Below are 19,955 nucleotides of genomic sequence, written 5' to 3' on the forward strand. Positions count from 1 at the left end.
CTGATGGCTTTATTTGTAACATTTCGATATTTAGACGTAAGATACATGGGCTTCCATTTGTAGTGTTCGCCTGGGTCCCACAGGTGTTGGGGCTGGCCTGTCTGTAAGTTCTATTGTCACCATGTGCCTAGTGTTTACCTTGTAGTAGCAGAGTTGGCAAAAGGCGACAAGTCTGGGTTTGTCACCACAACACTGAGTCTGTCAGGGGAGCAAGGCCCATAGTTCTCCTCACTTCATGACTGGAATCACCACTATTTAAGGTCAAACCAGTTCAGTCCTTCTGGCAATCTCCTAGGTCACTGGTCACTTCCAGGGCTATGCCCCCTTCTCTAACCTACTTATTTATTTATTTATTTTTTGAGTGAACTGCAGTTAGTTCTTATATGAAAAGAGAAAATGAAATGTAGTTAATATCTGTTAGGCACTAGTAAACCAGGTACCGTAACTAGGCCCTTTATATGCTTTCTCCATTCACCACTCAAACCTTATAACAAAGCAGATAATATCTCTATTAGAGGAGGAAACTGAAGTTTAGAGAATTAAGAAGAAACTGGCTAAGGAACTCAAGGTTCTTGGACTGCCCAAATTATTTGTGACCTGATAACCTCATAACTGCCACAAAAGGGCTTTTCAACCTGAAACTCTGCCACTACTCTTCCACCTTTCAAAAACAACCCCAGAAATCTGGCTCACATGTCTGTGCAAGGCTCAAACCAGCCATGTGTGGACCCTAATCCTCATACTTTGGTTTAGCCTCTTGCATGGTGGCTGCTTCCTGGTGAAGCTGAGTGTGGGCACTTCCCCATGCTGAAGCAAGTTCAACGTGCTTTGAACTTAGAACAAATGGTGGAAAGAGTTTAAGTTTTGGTATAAAAATAAGAGCAGGTGTCAGCAACTGAAGCTTCCCAGCCAGTCTAAATACTCAAGTTCCTGACTAGGGCTGGGATTTCAGCAAAGGGAATGGGTAGGAAGCTAAGCCCCAGAAAATGCCTCCTTCATTTATACATCTCTATCACCAGGCTCAACCTAATGCCCCATGGGGAGACAGAAATTCTCATGAAGGAACAGTGTGGCGGAGGACTCACGAATGGCCTATACAAAGTGACAGAGTAAGAAAGGGTGCCTCTTGGAAGATACTGGCATTCACTCCAAGGGCTGGACTGCCCACAAATTCGAGAGAAGCCCTTTATGGGTGCAGGGTCAGTCAGGGCCTGAGTGGGGCTGAGGTTTAAGGCAGTTTACATATATTTGAAAGGAGTTATGGAGATCAGGAATGGACAAACTAACCTTTTCCTCTGCAGAATCTATAGTTATTCAACTTCAGTAAGATTTTATTGAACGTCTACTACCAGTGGGAAACTAAATGTTGTGCAGAACAGTGTTAAATGAGATATGATGGGCATTGTTTTCCAGGTCCTCACTACCTCTAATGAAGGAGAGACCAGTGTCTGTCTGTAATGCGAATACATTTTTCACATTAATTATTTTAGCGTGAAAAACTATGCTAATGATAAACTAAAACAGAAGTACAAAACAGTGAAAGGAAAAGGGAAAGAGGAATTAACTTCGGTATCTGTGGGAGAGGTTGTTACCAATTTGTTAAGTCTCATTGGTCCAGATATTATTCATGTTCTCCTTAGGGCTGTCTACTGAATTATCTAGAAGTAAAATATTAATTATGTAGTACATCCTGGTTTGTTGGTTTGTTTGTTTCTTTGTTTTCAGTTAAAGAAGTGATCACTAAGCTCTTCCATTTTTTTTTTTTATGTGAACTAATCTAGCATTTTCCTCTTAAAAGGAGAAGAGGTGGTTTGTAGGTATGTTTCTTCCTCTTCATTTTTAGACATATAATTTTAACCATGAGTTGCTGATTTTCTAGGTCAAGGAAGGAGTTTTTCCCTAACATTATAAACCTGATTCTGAATCCTATTAACCTTTTAAATTATGTTTTCTAGTTGATGAGACAGATTTCCAGACAATGGAATTCCTGGATAATTATTGTATTTACATAGGTATGATTTCTTGGTCAGAGAACAAACTTAAAGATAAATTAGTAGAAATGTAAAGTGATGCATGGAAAATCCTATGCCTTTTTTTCTCCCTCTGGAACATCAACTTCTGGAAATTTCTGCAGTAAGGTGGTTAGAAAGCAGTTTATTAGAAATGATATGGTAACTGTCATTTGCAGGCTCCCTACATCTATCAGGTAAAGTGATTAAACCTGTATCCATCATTCAGCATAATTAATCAGTAAGACACAGCAGCCCATGCTCCTGTGTTGATTAATCTGTGGTTCAGGAACATACATTTCAGGTTTCAAGTTCACGTGAGAAATACATCCATCAGGGCTGCCACATGCACTGCTGTGCCCTGTTGCAATTATAAAATGAGTAGATATTTTTTAAAGAAGAGTGGAAAGAGGTTTTTTCCTAACTGGAAGCGAAGAAGTACAGGGCTCTTTGAAGACTGCTAAACAGAAAGCAAAAATCCAATAAAATAGGTCTTTTTGTTATTTATTTATTTTAGTTTTTTTTCTTTTAAATGATGCCAAATGATTCTCCAATTAATGAAATAGATCTCTTATCTGAATATAAGAGGCTTCGATTTAAGGGCCTAATCAGTCATGCAACAAATATATATTGGGCTTCTAACACGCCCTCGGGATACAACAATGTCCAACAAGCTCCTTGCTCCCAGCAAGCAGACAGCCTGGAGTTCAAAGGCCAGCAATGTGGGAGAGGGACACGCCCTCGGGATACAACAATGTCCAACAAGCTCCTTGCTCCCAGCAAGCAGACAGCCTGGAGTTCAAAGGCCAGCAATGTGAGAGAGGGACACTGCTGTCCCTTTGGACCTCATCAGCACCAATCTGAGGTGTACTGTTTTACAGGACAGATCTTTTTTATAGAGTTAGCTAATGCAGTGTCTTAATAATGGTTTGGATACATGAAATAACTTATATGTCTCTGTAAAATTTTTAGTTTTGCTTATGCAAGACCCAAATCTGTTTTGATAGTGGCAAAGAACATTCTGGTTACTGGCTCAATTCAGTCATTTCACAAATGAGCAAAGCTCAGGGGGAGTTACTCAAGTTCACCCAGCTGGTGATTAGCAACATTCAAATGCAAATGTATGCACTTAACCAGATTTCTGCTCCTACTCTACCATGCTACCTTTAGACAAAAATTCTTGAAAAATAAATCTGAAGTGATTTGATGTAGCTTTTAATTTAAAAAAATTCGATATTTTGATATATATTATTTTAAGCACTTAACTGTTTTATTGTAGGGAGTGTTTTAGCAATTCACATGATATAGAGGTGTGCTCCTTCCATGTTTTCCTACATGTATAGAAACATACAAATACATAGACACGTAATATGAATATGGTTTTCAAAGTAAGTGATTAGTTTTTTGTATTGTTTAGCTTGTAAGGGTCTCCTTAAAGATTCTACTTCTGATCCTTTTCTTTATGTCTCATTTTAATCAGAGTCACCTACAGGATGAGTCCGGGTTTCCCACGGTAGACATTAGGGTCCAACTAAACTACCAGTTTTAGGTTGAACAAAAAAGAAGCTCCTTTCTCTTGGCTGCTATTATAACTGCTGTCTAATGACCTTGAGTGAGTTCTTCAGTCTCAACTTTAATAACTTCAGATATATCCTCTGGATATCCAGAAATCGGGCTGGGAGATGAAGGAAGAGACTAGAGAGAGAAAGCAGGTGGAAGAGTGGGTACACTGGCATTTCGGAGAAAACTCACAGTGGAGTTTTTTCTTAGCAACTTAGAATATGTGCATATTCACACTCATTATTTGGAATACATTTTAGGCAATGGATATTGGTTGCAAAAAATCCCTCAGAAATGTATATGCAGCTATGTCTCAGTTAAGAAATGAGAAAGGGCTTTGTTTAGACAAACACAAAGTCAGGTTTTCCAATAATTTCTATAGCCAATCAGAGTTTCACAGTGTGTACTACACTCATCTAACAACTGGGTAAAATTGAAAAGGGGTTGATATTCTGGATGAGAGTTGAAATGGGTCCTGTTGCCTGAGTTCCTCCCATTATGTAAAATAAATCAGGGATTTTAACTGCTTAAGTGTTTCAGGAAGTCTGACCACTTTAAATTAGAGCTTTTGCTGACTGAAGGATATTTGTGATGAAATTAGTTTTCCTTTTAAATTTTGGCTTTCGAAGCCTGATAAAGTCACTTCCACAAAGTTGTCCATTTTTTGAATTAGTTTCTCTTGATAATCACATAAATTAAGCTGCAAAGTCTTAACTCTTGAAAAATTACAAAATCTATAAAATGGATTTTAAAAGAGCAGAATGGAAAGAAACCTACACACAACAAAAACAGCCCCTAATGTTTATTTTCTCCTTGAAATAGTCTCTGTGTTTTTAAAAAACCTTAACCCAGGATATGCTCCCCTCATCTTTTCTGCTAAGCATCTCAGTCTAATAAACAAATATCTCGTCTGATAGCACCAAATCTTAAGCTTCTCATAAGCTCAGAGTGCACTCTCTGGGTTAATAAAATTATCTTTCTCATTTACATGTTTTTAAAGAGCTAAGCATTTTTTTTAAAAAAATTATTTATTTGAGAGAAAGAGAGACCGTGAGGGGGGGGGGGGGGGGAAGAGCAGAGGGAGAGGGACAAGCAGACTTCCCGCTGAGCGCAGAGCCTGATGTGAGGCTTGAACCCAGGACTTTGAGATCATGACCCAAGAAGAAATAGAGTCAGATGCTCAACCGACTAAGCCACCCAGGCACCCCAAAAGCTAAGCATTTTAATAAATGTTCTTGTGGAAAAAATAGAGGTACCTAAAATTATTAGCAACTTTATAACTCAATAACCAACGAGACCAACAGAAGGAAACCCAAACAAATCTTTTATATGAATAGCATTTCAGTGTTTACAAGCACTTTTTATACATTTCAGTTCACTTCATTTATGACAACCAGTAAAGAATAAAACAGTGGGATCCATCACCTACCCTGCCAATTAGCACATTGTATTTTGCTATAACATTGAAAAAATGGTATTGATATTTCATATTTGAAAGATTGACAGTTATTTTACAGGAAAATTGGCAGCCTGTATTTTGTGATAACATAATCTGGAAAAACCATCTGGCTCTCCAAACTGAAGGAATAATGTATCAGTAAAGTTCTTTTAAATTGGGAGTTGGAAAGCTCGTGAGATAATTCACTTCCTGGGTTCCCTTCCTTTGGAGCCTGGATGTTTATGGGTGGGGGTGTTGCCATAAGGTGGCTTCTGTGAAGAAAGCAAAGTGCCATGATTCTGAGGGTGTGCCTACAATTATAAGAGACTACTGCCAACATGAGCCTTAGTGTGGTTTTCTTAATCTATTCTGGAATTGGCAAACCTTGATTAGATTTAGATCTAATTAGATGCAATTTGTAGTTACTTGATTTGAAAAATAATCTATGACTTTGTTGAAGTTTGCTTATGAATGTCTCATGTCACTCTGAGGAGTCTGTTAATCATATTAAACATAGATCTATCTCAATTTAAGTGAAACTGAAGGGAAAAAAAACACAACAATCTGGGTTCTAGACTGATGGAGCCTAGGGTTCTAGGTGAATTTTATTATTTTTTTCTTTTTCTTTTATTTTTTAATTAAATTTTATTTTATTATGTTACATTAGTCACCATACAATACCTCATTAGTTTTTGATGTAGTGATCCATGATTCATTGTTTTCCTATAATACTCAGTGCTCCATGCAGTACGTCCTGCCCTCCTTAATACCCATCACTGGACTAACCCATCCCCCCTCCTCCCCTCTAAAGCCCTCAGTTTGTTTCTCGGAGTCCACAGTCTCTCATTGGTTCGCCTCCCCCTCCGATTCTCTCCCCTTCATGTTTCCCTTCCTTCTCCTAATGTCCTCCATGCTAGGTGAATTTTAAATAAGTGAATACCATTTTTACTGATGTGTTTAGCAGTAGGTAGGCATATGTGATTGTGATAAAGGCAAGGAGCAGGGTCATGAAATGCAACAGAGCTAGGTTGAATCACAACTTTGTCATTTATTATCTACTCTGGCTTATAAATAGTTATTATAAGTTATTACATGATAATCCCTTCCTTCCTTTTTCTTCTTTCTTCCTCTCCTCAACTCCTTCCTTCTCTCTTCTTTCTCCATTTTTATTTATATATATGAAAGATATATATGCAATCTATTATATTATATAATGTATATTATATATCCATCAGGAGTTTTATTTGTGGGAAAATTTTAGTTAGAAATTTAATTTCTTTAATTGACTTAAGGCTATTAAGATTTACTATTTCTCCCTGAATCCATTTTTGTAATTCTGTCTTCCAAACAATTTTTTCTATCTAAATTTTCCAATTTACTGCCATAAAGTCATTCAGACTTTTCCCTTAATTATTTAATGTCTGTAGGAACTCTAGTTGTGTCCACTCTTTCATTACTAATACTTATTGATAATTTGTGCTTTTAGTTTTCTAGTTCAATGATTTTGCTCTTTATTATTTCCTTCCTTCTATCTTAATTTGGTCTAGTTTTCCTAATTTTGTGAAATGGAAATTTCAATCATTGATTTAGATCATTCTTCTTTTCTAATATATAAATTGAAAGTCATAAATTTCCCTCTAAACACTGCATTAGCTGCATTCCACAGATTTTTGATATGCTATATATTTAAACATTTTTATTTAGATATAATTGACAACAAGCTATATATTTTTAAAGAGTCTTTTTATATATGTGTGTTATTTGCATTATACACACACACACACACACACATACACACACACACGCCAATAACAGAGTTAAGGTACTGAACATATCCATCACTCTCAAGAGTTATTACCTCATAACCATTTGCCCCTTTGCAATCCCTCCATTTGGCTTCTCTTCCCCACACCCATGTAACCTGCTTTCTTATACTGTAGATTACTTTGCATATTCTAGCGTTTTATATAAATGAATCATAAAGTATGTGCTCTTTTTAATCTGGCTTCTTTCACCAGGTGTAATTATTTTGAGATTTTTCTATTTCCTAACAAATGTTGAGTAGTTCATTTTATTTTTATTTTATTTAAAAAAAAAGATTTATTTTGGTGAGAGAGAGAGAGCACAGAGGCATGCTTATGCAAGTAGGGGGCAGGGCAGAGGGAGAGGGAGAGAGAGAGGGAGGTAGAGAGAATCTCAAGCAGACAGCCTCCCTCCCTGGCTCTGCTGACCGTGGAGCCCAGTGTGGGGCTTGCTCTTATGACCCTGAGATCATGAGCTGAGCTGAAATTAAGAGTTGGAAGCTTAACTGACTGAGCCACCCAGGCGCCCCTCATTTTATTTTTAAATGGTATTATTCAATGAAACAATACAATTATATTTACTCATCCACCCTTTCATGGAAACTATTTCTAGTTTTTGGTTATTACAAATTAAGGTTGTATGAATGTTAGGTATATGTCTCTGTGTGGACATATATTTTTCTTATCTGTTGGGTAAATACCTAGAATTGAATGGCTGGATTTTAGGCATATACTTAACCTTTTAAGAAGCTACCATAATGTGGGGTGCCTGGGTGCCTCAGTCAGTTAAGCATCTGCCTTTGGCTCAGGTCATGATCCTGGGGTCCTGGGATCGAGCCCCGTGTCAGGTTCCCTGCTGGGAGAAGGGGAGCCTGCTTCTCTCTCTCCCTCTGCTCCTAATCCCCGACTTGTTCTCTCTCTCTCTGCTCTATGTCTCCTGACATAGTAGAATTTGTTCTAAATTAGAGGAGAGTAGATTGTCCCAGAGACATTCTTATATCCATAAAGAGTATGACCTTAATCATATAAATTTTGTTAACAAAGTGTTGTTGTTTTCAATTTTTATTTACTTTCAGGTTCATATTTTTGTCATATTTTTAAATTAGAAAGTCTCACTATATTAAATTTGAAAAAGCAAGATGTTTTCCTTCTACATGCATAGACTTTCACATAGAGTTACTAACATGCTTTTAAAAGTTAGAGCCAGTTTACCCAGAATCTTTCAGCTGCTCTAGAGAAATATGTGCAAAAGTGTAAAAGCCTCATGTATTTATCTTTATTAATCAGAAGAAGAACATAATGATTTATACATGTTGGTTAGGCTGAGTCTGTAGGTTGAAAACTAAAATTCTTTTTTCAACTATTGATAACCCAAGGTAGGTTTTTGATTCAGGATTTATTGCTAATCTTGCAACAATATTTTTTATAAAATGAAGCATTTGCTATTTTCTTTTTTTAAAGTTCTCTGTAAGATGCCCTTGTAAGCGAAAGGCTTAATAGGTTTTATGGCTGTGAATTACTTTCGCCAATACTTGAGTACATAACATAATATATAGTAAAAGTGCTGAGTCTATTCTTTGAATTGGTACAAGTTTACATTATTAAAACTTTGCTCAGTTTCTCAGATTTTCTGTTCAAATTTGATTTCAGAACATTCTGTATTTTTTTTCCAACTGAGCTAAACTTGAAGCTTATGGATTTATCAATATGCTATGCACTTTTGAACTCTAACATCTGATCCTAAGAAATAAATGTTCTTTTTGTTCCCATGCATAAGAGTATATTATTTGGTAAATGTTTTTATTTTAGTCTTATCTAAGCAACTGATCCATGTAGATGGAATAAGTTAATATCTCCATTCAACCACACATATTTTTATATTTGTCAAGCCAGTTATTTTCCATTCTGCCTAATCAGGCTAAATTTAAAAAGTAGAGAAAGCAAATCTCCATTTCCCCTTTGGATTCCCATTAGTTGGATGTGACTCAAATAGGAAGGTTTTTTCTTTTCCTGCTGGTCTCAAAAATAAGTGGCCCCTAAAGACCAAACAGAAGAAATGTATTTGGACTATGAAAATAAATGCAGTCAAGTTTTGACTGAGTTGGAGGGATCATCTTTCACACATTAAGATATAACATTGTTATCAAAGAAATAATGAACAGAGCTAGGAGAATGAACATGTGGCTACAGTGAGTGAAAGCCATCCATTAATCCTCAAATGGATTAGAAATATTAAGCAGAAAAAATTGTTTGAGGGTAAACTAAAAGGATTTTAGTAATAGAATAAATGCTAACTTAAAGAAAATGTAGACTATTACAGAGGTCAACAAATGACTGTCTTCAGCAGGAAAAATATAGGAATTTGGGGGGAAAGATTCTGAGAAGCATATTCTCATCCAGATGCCAGACAAAATTTTCTAATAGAGCTGAGCATTTTTACTTCTTATTTCTGAGTCATTACAATGATTAGAATATGCTATAGTGATGACTGGGGATATCTACACAGGGGACAGTGTTTTTAAACCATGAACAAGTGGTTCATAGCCTCAACCTATGTGGGTTGTGGTAAAGCTATTAAATGACCACAAGTTATAGTCACTAGCAACTGAGATCAAAAATCACATTTGTGACTTAGGAACAGTGCTTGCCAGTCATATCAAGGCTTCTAAGCCATCCATTTGTTTTTTGTTTTGCTTAGTTTTTTGGCATGGCTATTGTTAGCAGACATTTAGCATTAGATCTGTAAGATGGCGAGTGTTTATGGCAACCCTAGAGGGAGGAAAGGAACTGAAGGGCTGGGCAAGCACAGGCACTTTTAGAGGACTGACAGTGACCTAAGCATCTGAATGGGAAGATGCGATGACTTTCCAGTCAGTCCACAAAAAGAAGGGAAATGATGGGGTGCCTGGATTGGCTCAGTTGGTTAAGTTACCGACGTCTGATTTCGGCTCTGGTTGTGATCTCATGGGTCTTGGGATCAAGCCCCGGGTCGGCTCCCCACTGATCAGGGAGTCTGCTTGAGATCCTCTCTCCCTCTACCTCTGTCCCCACCCCTGGCTGTGTGAGCTCCTTCTCTCCCTTTCTCTCTCTCAAATAAATAAATAAATCTTTTTTTAAAAAAGAGGGGAAATGGTGGCAACTACAACATCACAAATTAATCTTTTCTCCATGGAATTGACAAACATTACAAGAGCTGACTGAACAGCAGTTTATGAGGGCAAGATTCCTGTAATCTTGGAAGATGACAATCTTAGCTGATTGTAGCAGAAGCAGCCAAGGGCTGGTAGCTGACAACAAGCAGAGGGGCAGTGTTAAAGAGAGATGTTCTATCAGCTCTCAGGATTCAGGGCCGCCTTCCTATGAGGGAAGGGAAGGAATCACAGACCCTGGTGGAGTTACATTCAGTATAGTCAATCAGAAAAACCAACATTGACACATCGCATGGAACTCTGTTACGGAACAGCACGCTCTTGTGGGCAAGGTAAATGGATTTTATAGATATGCAAAGTACACATTTTAATGCTTTATAAGTGTGTACAGAGATTTATATTTTAGCTAAAACTCTTAATATTGCTGCATGAGATAGTTTTCCTCCCATCTTTTAAGAATTCTATGTTTCTGGAAGAGGGAACAGACTATACACAAGTATCCCATAAAGGAGTTTACCTGGAGAAATTCTTCAAAGGCTGTATGAATTGTGGCATTACCTATACTTTTTTGTACCTGAAAAGCAAGTGTAATATTCTGAGACTTGAATGATATTAAAATAAATAGGTTGGAAAGAAAGGGAGGAAGGTGTTTGAAATTGGCAGAAGATCATCATTGAGAGCAGGATGACCTACAGTCAGGCACAAGTTCTGAGGGCAGGGCAAGTATAATGATGATTGTACTAGAATTCTGAGCCATCTTAGCAGAGCCCTGCAAGGTGGGCAGTGTGTAGACATGGGAAACAGATCGTACAGAATCAGGAATGGGGGTGATTACGTGGGTGAGTTCTTCCCACATGTAACTGGTCCCTGGGCTCTGGACCAGGGTAATAGCAGATACGTTTTCTCTGGAAACAGGTTCATGGTGACTAGAACTTTGGTTTAGAGACAAAATGGAATTCTAGCAGTACCATTGCCCGAGGTTGGAGGAGGCTTATTATTAAATAGCACTTATTTTACCTCTGAGAATGTCAGGAAAGTAGAGCAAAGTCAAAAATTCCAGCTGTGTAGAACTGTAGATGGAAGTGAAAGTGGGAGACCGAGAATCAGATAGACCTCAACAGAAAGAAGTCCAAGTTCACTTAGACCTTGTTTCACTTCTCTTCTGTTCTGGATATACATATACACAGCAAAGCAGTTATGCTCTAAAATTCAAAATGTGGGGCACCTGGGTGGCTCAGTTGGTTAAGCGACTGCCTTTGGCTTAGGTCATGATCCTGGAGTCGCGGGATCGAGTCCCACATCGGGCCCCCTGCTCAGCAGGAAGCCTGCTTCTCCCTCTGACCCTCTTCCCTCTTGTGCTATCTCTCATTCTCTCTCTCAAATAAATAAATAAAATCTTAAAAAAATAAAAAATAAAATTCAAAATGCAATTGTGTTCTGATGCAAATAAAATCTTGACACATCCAAATTTATTTTCCCCAGCCATATTCATTTATATAATTCACCACCACTGTTTACTATTTGTAATTTTTTCTTTATATGTAGTTTTGTCATTGTTGTTTGTTGATTTGTTTATTGCTCTTAAGGGAAAAGTGCCACCTGCTCTCTGTAGAGGCAGGTACAGAGGTCTCTTTGGAAGAGGTCTTAATTGTTCTAGAAAGGTCATGTAGCCCTTTGGTTATTTGTGAATGTCATGACTAAGCATTCATCTGCCTAGGAAATGGGTTGATAGGACTTGATATGCTTTATTCTTAGCTTTGTTTCTTTTTACTGTTGTTTTCTTTTTTCTTTTTTATTGATCCAGTTAGTAATGGCATGTCACCCAAACTCCTAAGGCTTTGATAATTAAATTACAGATCATACTATAAGATGAAATTATGCCCATGTGCTTATGGCTCTTTGGGAATGAAAAATTAACACAAGGTTTGAAACATTTACATTTTAAATATCTACATGCTAATAAAATTCAAGATGTGTAGGGGTCATTTTCTTATTTGAAACATTTTTTCAAATGTTTATCTTACCTGATAAGCATGAACAACCCCCAAATGTATCTCCATTTGTATGATCACCTCCCTTTTGAGTGTGAGTAGAATCCGTGAAAATGATATTATGACCCTCAAGATTATTTATTAAATCATATGGCAAAAGGGGGATATCTGGGTGTGCCCTTTAAAATGAAGAGACTTTTTTTTTAGCAGGTGGTAGAAAGGGAAGACAGAGAGATTCAAAGCATAAGGATTTGGCACACCATAGCTGACTTGTGGATACAAAGGGGCCACATGACAAAAAATGCAGGGGGCCTCTGGAAGCTCAAAGTGGCTCCCTGCTGATAGGCAGCAAGAAAATGAAGACCCATCAGTCCTACTAATGCAAGATTGCTGACAACAACTTGAACCAGCTTGGAAGCAGACCCATCCAGAAAATTCATCCAGAGATTGTGGGTCAGAGCTTGGCCTGACTGACACCTTGATTTTGGCTTGTGAGACCATAAACAAAGAGCCTAGTCAGACTCACCTGGACCTGTGACCCACAGAAAGTACAAGACAATAAATGGGTATTGCTTTAAGCCACCAAGTTTGTGGTAACTAGCTACACAGCAATAGAAAACCAATAGAGTCTACTATACGCTCTGTGTGAAGTGTTGAAATCACAGGTGGATAGATCACTGTCACTTCTTTTGAGATGTTTACAGCAAAGTAAACAAGACAGATGCAGAAACACCAAACATAATGTATTGAATAAAATGATAGAAATTGGCTATAAGATACTATGGAAATGCAGATATGTGGTACAAATTCTGTCTAGGGAAATCAGGAGACTCTCAAGAGACTGCAGTTGTTGGTTCTATAATGAGAAAATAATATATAACAGGGATAAATAATATTACCAGGGAAAGAGACACGGATTCTTAATGTGTGAATATTCACAACCTCGCAAAACCGATTGAAGGCACACTGAAAATCAAGTTTCTGTTTTATAAGAAATTAACTGGTGTGTGAGTGTACCTTAGTGTTTGGAGAAACGGTTCTATCTGAGAATATCCATTTTATTATGTTGCAGAGAGATTTCCTCCAAGCACATTCTGATTAAGCAGTACTGATCATCAATGAGTAACTTAATTGGATTTCTATGATGTATTTAATAGCTTCCCTAGCTCAGAAAAGTAAATTTTAAGCCTTGAAAAGTGCTCTATGAGGTAAAATTAGATTCAGCTGGGGGTGACTCAAACCTCAAATAACAATAACTCAAAACCTCAAATAAGGCAGGCATTTATTTCTCTGTCATGTAAAAGTCTTGGTTGGCAGCTGGGTGGGAGTGGTCATGGCAAGTTCAGGTGTCAGGGATCTGGGCTTCTTATGACTCTGAAGCATGCATGCATTATATTTCCAAGGTTGTCTCATGATCCATTTGTCTTTTAGAACTCTGGGATTTATATTATATTTCATTCAGTGGGAAAGAGTAAGGATGATATGCTAATAACCCTCCTTTCACATCTCAGTAAGGTTATTACCCAGAAATTACACATATCACTTCCATTTATAAGTTCTTGATCAGATCTTTTCCACAAAATCACGACTTGCAAGGAAGGCTAAGGAATGTGGTTCTATTTCAGATGGCCATATGCACTACTAAAAGTCAGAGATTCTATCACTGTATGTCATTCAAGTTACACACTTTGTGTAGGTAACAACTAAAAGTAAGCACCCATATATTTTCTTTAAGGTTTAAATTTAAGTTGACTTTAAGAAAAGCTGAGTTATTTTTAACATTATAGTGGGATTTTAAAATGCTATCAAGACACCATTTCCCAAAGTTCTTAACTTCAGGTGATAGTAGGTCATTCAGCAATGAAATTGGAAGAAAGTACAGGTGTACAAAGAACTACACTTAAAAATAGACTAAATGATAGTTATTCATTTTTAAAGGAGAGCATAAAATATACAATTTTCTAAGATATAGGGTTATTTCTTCACCTTTAAGCACTGGACATTCAGAAAAACCAGTTTAAAGTCTAAAGGTGCATTACTGACATAATAATTAGAGTGCATGCTGTTAAGACTATGGATAAGAATTTATAAAGAATTTATATAGCTTATAGAAAAAAATTGAATTTAGCAAGTCTAACTTGACTGAAAATGGCAAAGGCTCTTTCATGGGAGCTTGAGTGAGCATGCTATATAAACAAGTAGATTTTTTTTTCAGGTAATTAAGTTTTTCTTTTTTCTTTCTTTCTTTCTTCCTTCCTTCCTTCCTTCCTTCCTTCCTTCCTTTCTTTCTTTCTTCAGAAAAGTTTTCTTTCTTTTAAGGTCAAACAAACTATATCCAAGGCCTTAACTTAAAGTCACAAACCAAGGTAGCCATTATTCCTTATTTAGAACTTGAAGAGTGTATGTCACTAAATAGCAACTTGAATTGGTCAAGTCTTCCCCCGAAAAGAAGTGGGTTAGAAGTAAAAAGCTATCTCATGATGGTCTTGAATATAGCAACTTATAGAACCATAATAGATGTGAAAATCAGCAGCTTAACAGTCACTGGAGGGAGCAGAATGGATTTGGAGTGCCTCAGAAAGCTTCATTCCCAGAGAATTTTATTACTTGAGCTGTTTGGCAGCTTCCTGATCTTGTCTTTATTGTCAGAATCTGTCTTTATTCAGTATGATTCAGAGCTCACTTGATGAGGAAAGCTCTATCCCCAGGACATTTGTCACACACACACACACACACACACACACACACACACACACACACAGTGGCAGTTGTTTAACACTGTAGATGCCTGAAGTGGCTAAGGCAATTGAGGCAAATAAGATCACCAAAAATCTTCAAAGGAAAATTTGGGGAATGAGAAACAAAAGGCAGAGTTGTTGGAATTATATTAAAACAAACATGATTCAACAATATGCTATCTATAAAATCATACTTTAAGCTTGAGGACAAAATGAGATTGAAATTACAAGGATGGAGGGGCATCTGGATGGCTCAGTCGGTTAAGCATTCAACTCTTGATTTTGACTCAGGTCATGATCTCAGGGTTGTGAGATCGAGCTCTGTGTTGGGCTCCACACTGAGCTTAGAGCCTGCTTAAGATTCTCCCTCCCTGTCCCTTTACCCATCCCCACAAAATTATTAAATTTTTTAAAATTCATAAATATGTGGAAATTAACACACTTCTAAAATAACAGTGGGTCAAAGGAAAAGTGTATGTAAAGAGTAAATAGAAAATACTTTGAGATGAAAGAAAATGATAATATATCAAAAGTTATGGAATGCATCTAAAGTGCTCAAATGGAGATTTATAGCTATGAGCACTTATTTTAAGTAGTTAGAAAAAAAGTTAGACCTCAAATCAATGACATAATACTAAGAAATTTGAAAAAATAGATGCTAAATCCAAAGTAAAAAAAATGAAGGAAATAATAAAGATTAGAGTGGAAGTAAATGAAGTAGAGAATAGAAAAAAGTCAACAAAACCCATATTTGTTTCTTTGAAAAGATAAAATTGACAAGCCTAGATTGACCAAGAAAAAAAAATGCAGAAGTTTCAAGTTGCTAAATCAGGAATTAAAAAGAAAACATCATTACTGACCTTACAGATATAAATATGATTATAAGAGGACACATGAACAACTGAATATCAACAAGTTAGGTAATTTAGATGAAAGGGACAAAACCACAGAAAAACTGCAATCTACTAAAACTCAAGAATAGAAATTCTGAATAGCCCTAAAACAAATTTAAAAATTAGTACATTAACACCTTCCTACCAAGAAAAGTCTAGAATTCATTGATGAATTCTGCCAAATACTTAAAGAACGAATAATGCCAATCCTTCACAAACTCTTGCAAGAAAATATTGGAGAACAATTATTCTGATACCAATACCAAAGATATTACAGGAAAAAGAAAACTAAAGACCAATATCAACACGAAAATCCTCAACAAAATGCTAGTAAACGGAATCCTGCAGCATACAAAAAGGATTATATACAATGACCAAGTGGGATTTATCCAGGGAATTCTAGATTGCTTTAACATGTGAAAATCAGTGAGTGTAATTACCATATTAATAGAATAAAGGACACAAACTACATGGTAATCGCAATAAGTGTAGAAAAATAATTTGACAGAATCAAACACTGTTTCATGACAAAAACACTCATTGACCTAGGAATAGAACTTCCAGGAAAACCCACAGCTAACATCATATTTAATGGTGAAACACTGAATATTTTCTCCGCACCAGATCAGAAACAAGACAAGATGCCTGCTCTCACTACCTGTATTTAATATTACACTGCATCTTCTAACCAGACAATTAGACAAGAAAAGAAGTAAATAACATACAGGTTGGAAATGGACCATTAAAACTATTTTCATCTCAGGTGCCAATTAGGCAAAAAAAAGAAGAAGAAAGAGAAAGAAAGAAAAAGAAAGAAGGAAAGAAAGGAAAAGAAAGAAAAAGAAAAGGCATCTAGATTGGAAATGAGGATCATCTGTTCTCAAATGATGATTTTGTATGTAGAAAATCCTCAAGAATCCATGAAAAACTACCAGAATTAATAAAAAAATCAACAAGGTTTCAGGATACAAGATCCATATACAAAAATGTTTAGTATTTCCATACACTAACCATGAATGTTCTAAAACTGAAATTAAGAAAACGATTTTATTTACAACAGCGTCAAATGGAATAAACTATGAATAAATTAAATACAAGTCTGTGAAACTTCTACATTAAAATCCACAAAACATTGTTGAATGAAATTTAAAAAGAAGTAAATGAATGGAAAGACATCCATGTTCATAGAGTAAAAGATAATATCTTAAAGATGACGTTATTCCCCAAATTGATCTACAGATTCAAAGCACTCTCTTTTTTGCAGAATTTGAAAAGCTGATCTTCAAATTCATATGGAAATGCAGGGGACACAAATAGGTTTAATGGGTATCACAACGATATTTTATAAATAGAAACAATCATATTTTGGAGAATTCTGCTCTACCCTGACCTTTTTCCAACTTGAGGAGGCTTTAAAGTTGAGTCTATTGTTCAAGGGAGAATAAATACAAAATGGCCATGCTCTCCCTCCCTTCCTTACTGAATAGAAACCATGGGTTTGGTTCGTAGACAAAACAGCAAGTGCTGGTATAAAATAGAACAGAAGTATTTAAAGTAGGACCCAGGGGCCACTGGAGGGTGTTTACAAAACTTCTGCCCCAGGAGGTCTCCCTGAGATGAATTGGCATGCTTTTTTCAACGTGGGAGAATGCAGCGCAGTATTTTACATTTAAAATGTCTCCTCATGCTCTACAGTTCTTAGCAGTCCAGGGAGAGAAATGCAGACTGCTGCCTTGAATTTACCCGACAGAAATGAATAGTGCTCATTCGGAGAAATGACCTGCATTTTGTCAGATGCCATGCTCTGCACAGCCTCCTCTCCATGGGATAGCCAGACAGCGTGCAGTGCCACGGTACACAGGTTAGCAGCTGGAAAAGAAATCATGGCAAGCCAAGGCTGAGTTGCAATCCAGTGAGGAGAGATGGATATGAAGATTCACAGTCTGGAGAAACATAAGGGAAACAAGCACTCTAATGGGCACTGACTTGATGCTATTCATTACAGGTCAGTTTCTGAGGTTAGCAGCTGTCTTTATTCCTGGTTGTTAAAGCCAGATGTGGCTTAGGTGTGGTTAAGAGAAGCTGCTGTGGTTAAGAGAATGGGCTTTGAGGGTCTTGGGTTCTACCTCTGGAACTTGAAGAGGCAAAGTAACATGGCCAAGATCCCACAGTTACTCCGATACAGTTTCATCAACTGCAAAACAGTAGAGTTTTCTTCATAGGATGGCTGTAAGGATTAAATTATCTAAGGCAGATAATGTGTTTTTTGCAAGTGACAATTATTAATATTAGCTTTTATTAAAGATGAAGCTGATTTTTTCTTATGTCATTATTTTAGCCAGCCTTCATAGATTTCCAGACTCTTGAGCCCAGTTCTCTTAAACAAATAAGAGATTGGGTTGGCAGAGCTGTGAAGAATTATTCCCCAGAAATTATCCCAGACCTGGACTATGACTACCATTCCAAGCCCATATTTTTTATGGAAAATGGATTTTAATGGGTTGTACAGGATGAAAAGATAGGAGATTCTCATAGTTACTAAATTCAAAGAATATGCACATCCTCAACTAGAAAGGAGAATAACAGTATTCAGATTATTCTGACATACTGATCTTGTTAGGAGGTCAAATGACTGTGTGTGTTGGGGGCAGGGTGCTGTTAAGGCACTACCGAATGGGTTGGCAGGGCTTATTACATATTATTTGTTTTCTTTTAAATATGGAAAGTAGAGATCCAGGTTTATGAGTGGCTGTCGGCCAGTTCGGGCTTGCGGGAAAGATGGATTATCCTTTGTTGGGCACCATGGATCCCGGAGGGGCCTGGCCATGCAACACCTCAGAGCAGCGAGGACAGGAACCAGATGGGCCGCACCTCCCCCGCTAGAGGGCGCCGCCTGTGGGAAGCAGTGCCCTGGGCCCAACTGGTGGGGAGGGAGAAAGTGGAGCACATGATTCTGAAGAACCCGTGTCTCTTTACCAATAGCCAGTGCTTTGCTCATTTCTGAATCCCAGAAGCTGGCACAGTACCAGGCAAAAAACATGCCAGCAGAGTGAAGATCTTCCTAGCAATCCATGGAATGGAGATGTTAAAGGGGAAAACAAGCTAGATGCAGATCAGAAGACTAGCAGAAGCAAAGATAAGAACCAGTGCTGCCCCATTTGTAACACCACCCTTTCATCTGCTATCATGGCCCAGTGGCACTGCCTGGGGAGGACCCACACAAAGAACTTAAAGCTGAAGCAGCAGTCCACCAAGGTGGAAGGCTTGCACCAGAATAGAGGTGATAGACCCAGACAAGTTCTGCAGCTTCTGCCAGGTGACTTTCAACGACCATGTCATGGCCCCACAACATTATGTGGGCAAGAAACACAGGAAATAGGAAACCAAGCTCAAACTCATGCCACACTGTGGGCAGCCGCAGACCCTGCTGTCACTGACTCATCAGCTAGGCAGGGCTACCCCAGCAAGATGTATAAGATAGTGCTGAACTCCATAGAACAATATCAAGCTCATGTCAGTGGCTTCGAACCCAGGAACCAGTTACTAAACCAATGGCATCACCCCTGGGCCAGATTCCAATACAAAGGCAGCCCTTTTAGAAAGAATTAACCACCTTGGAAGACTAGAGGTGTTTCTGTCCGTGCTGGACAGCTGAGGTTGAACCAGCTGTGATCTTGCTTCCCATGACCATAGTCAGCCCTATTCCTCCTTTCTTACACCTGGCGGACTCATAGGCCTAAGGCAGGAGTGGGCCCCAGATGGCATCTGATTGGTCCAGGCAAATCTACCCTTGCTCTTCCCCTTTGGAATGGGCCCCATAGGCCAGGATGAGGGAAAGGGGTGAATCTCGAGACGACTTGGGGTCACACAGGGTGGCAGTTTGGAGGATGGCTTTCCTCATTCCCCAGCCCCTTTCGGCCATATGTCATGAGTCCCAGGCCTGAGTTTGGGACTGCAGGTCAGTTTCAAACCAGTTTGCAGTTAAAGAACTGAACTCTCCCAGGCTGTAGGCAGCTCCAGTGAAACCTAAAGCTTTCACACCAGACTTTGGCCAAGGTGGGAAAGGGCAGGTGGAAGTGGCTGCCCCATAGGAGCTTGGAGTTAATATGACACTCCCTCTTTTCCCAAAATGGACAGGGTTTCCTGAGCCTGGGACCAGATACTGGCCAGTTATCCAGCTTTTTGCCCACTGTGAAGTCTCCTTCTGGAGTAATGACACGGTCCTGGCAGAGCAGTGCTACAATTTCTGCCCCTTCTCCCTTGTTCCCGAATCATGCTAAAGATCAGCAGCAGCTAGGGAAAGGCTGGAGCTGGAGGAGGCCTTAGTACCCAGTGGGATCATGGGAAGCTCCAAGGTGGGTTTTTCTTCTCCTCC

The 19,955-nt window shown here is 38.1% G+C and overlaps 1 pseudogene; it reads left to right on the forward strand.

Moving 5' to 3' along the window:
• Positions 1–18,358: 18,358 nt before the first annotated feature.
• On the forward strand, positions 18,359–19,206 carry LOC112821776 (zinc finger protein 346 pseudogene; annotated as a pseudogene).
• Positions 19,207–19,955: the final 749 nt, after the last annotated feature.

Source organism: Callorhinus ursinus, unplaced genomic scaffold (assembly GCF_003265705.2).
Source record: "Callorhinus ursinus isolate GAN/ISIS: 27379988/994484 unplaced genomic scaffold, GSC_fseal_2.0 scaffold8, whole genome shotgun sequence".
In the NCBI taxonomy this organism is placed as follows: Eukaryota; Metazoa; Chordata; class Mammalia; order Carnivora; family Otariidae; genus Callorhinus; species Callorhinus ursinus.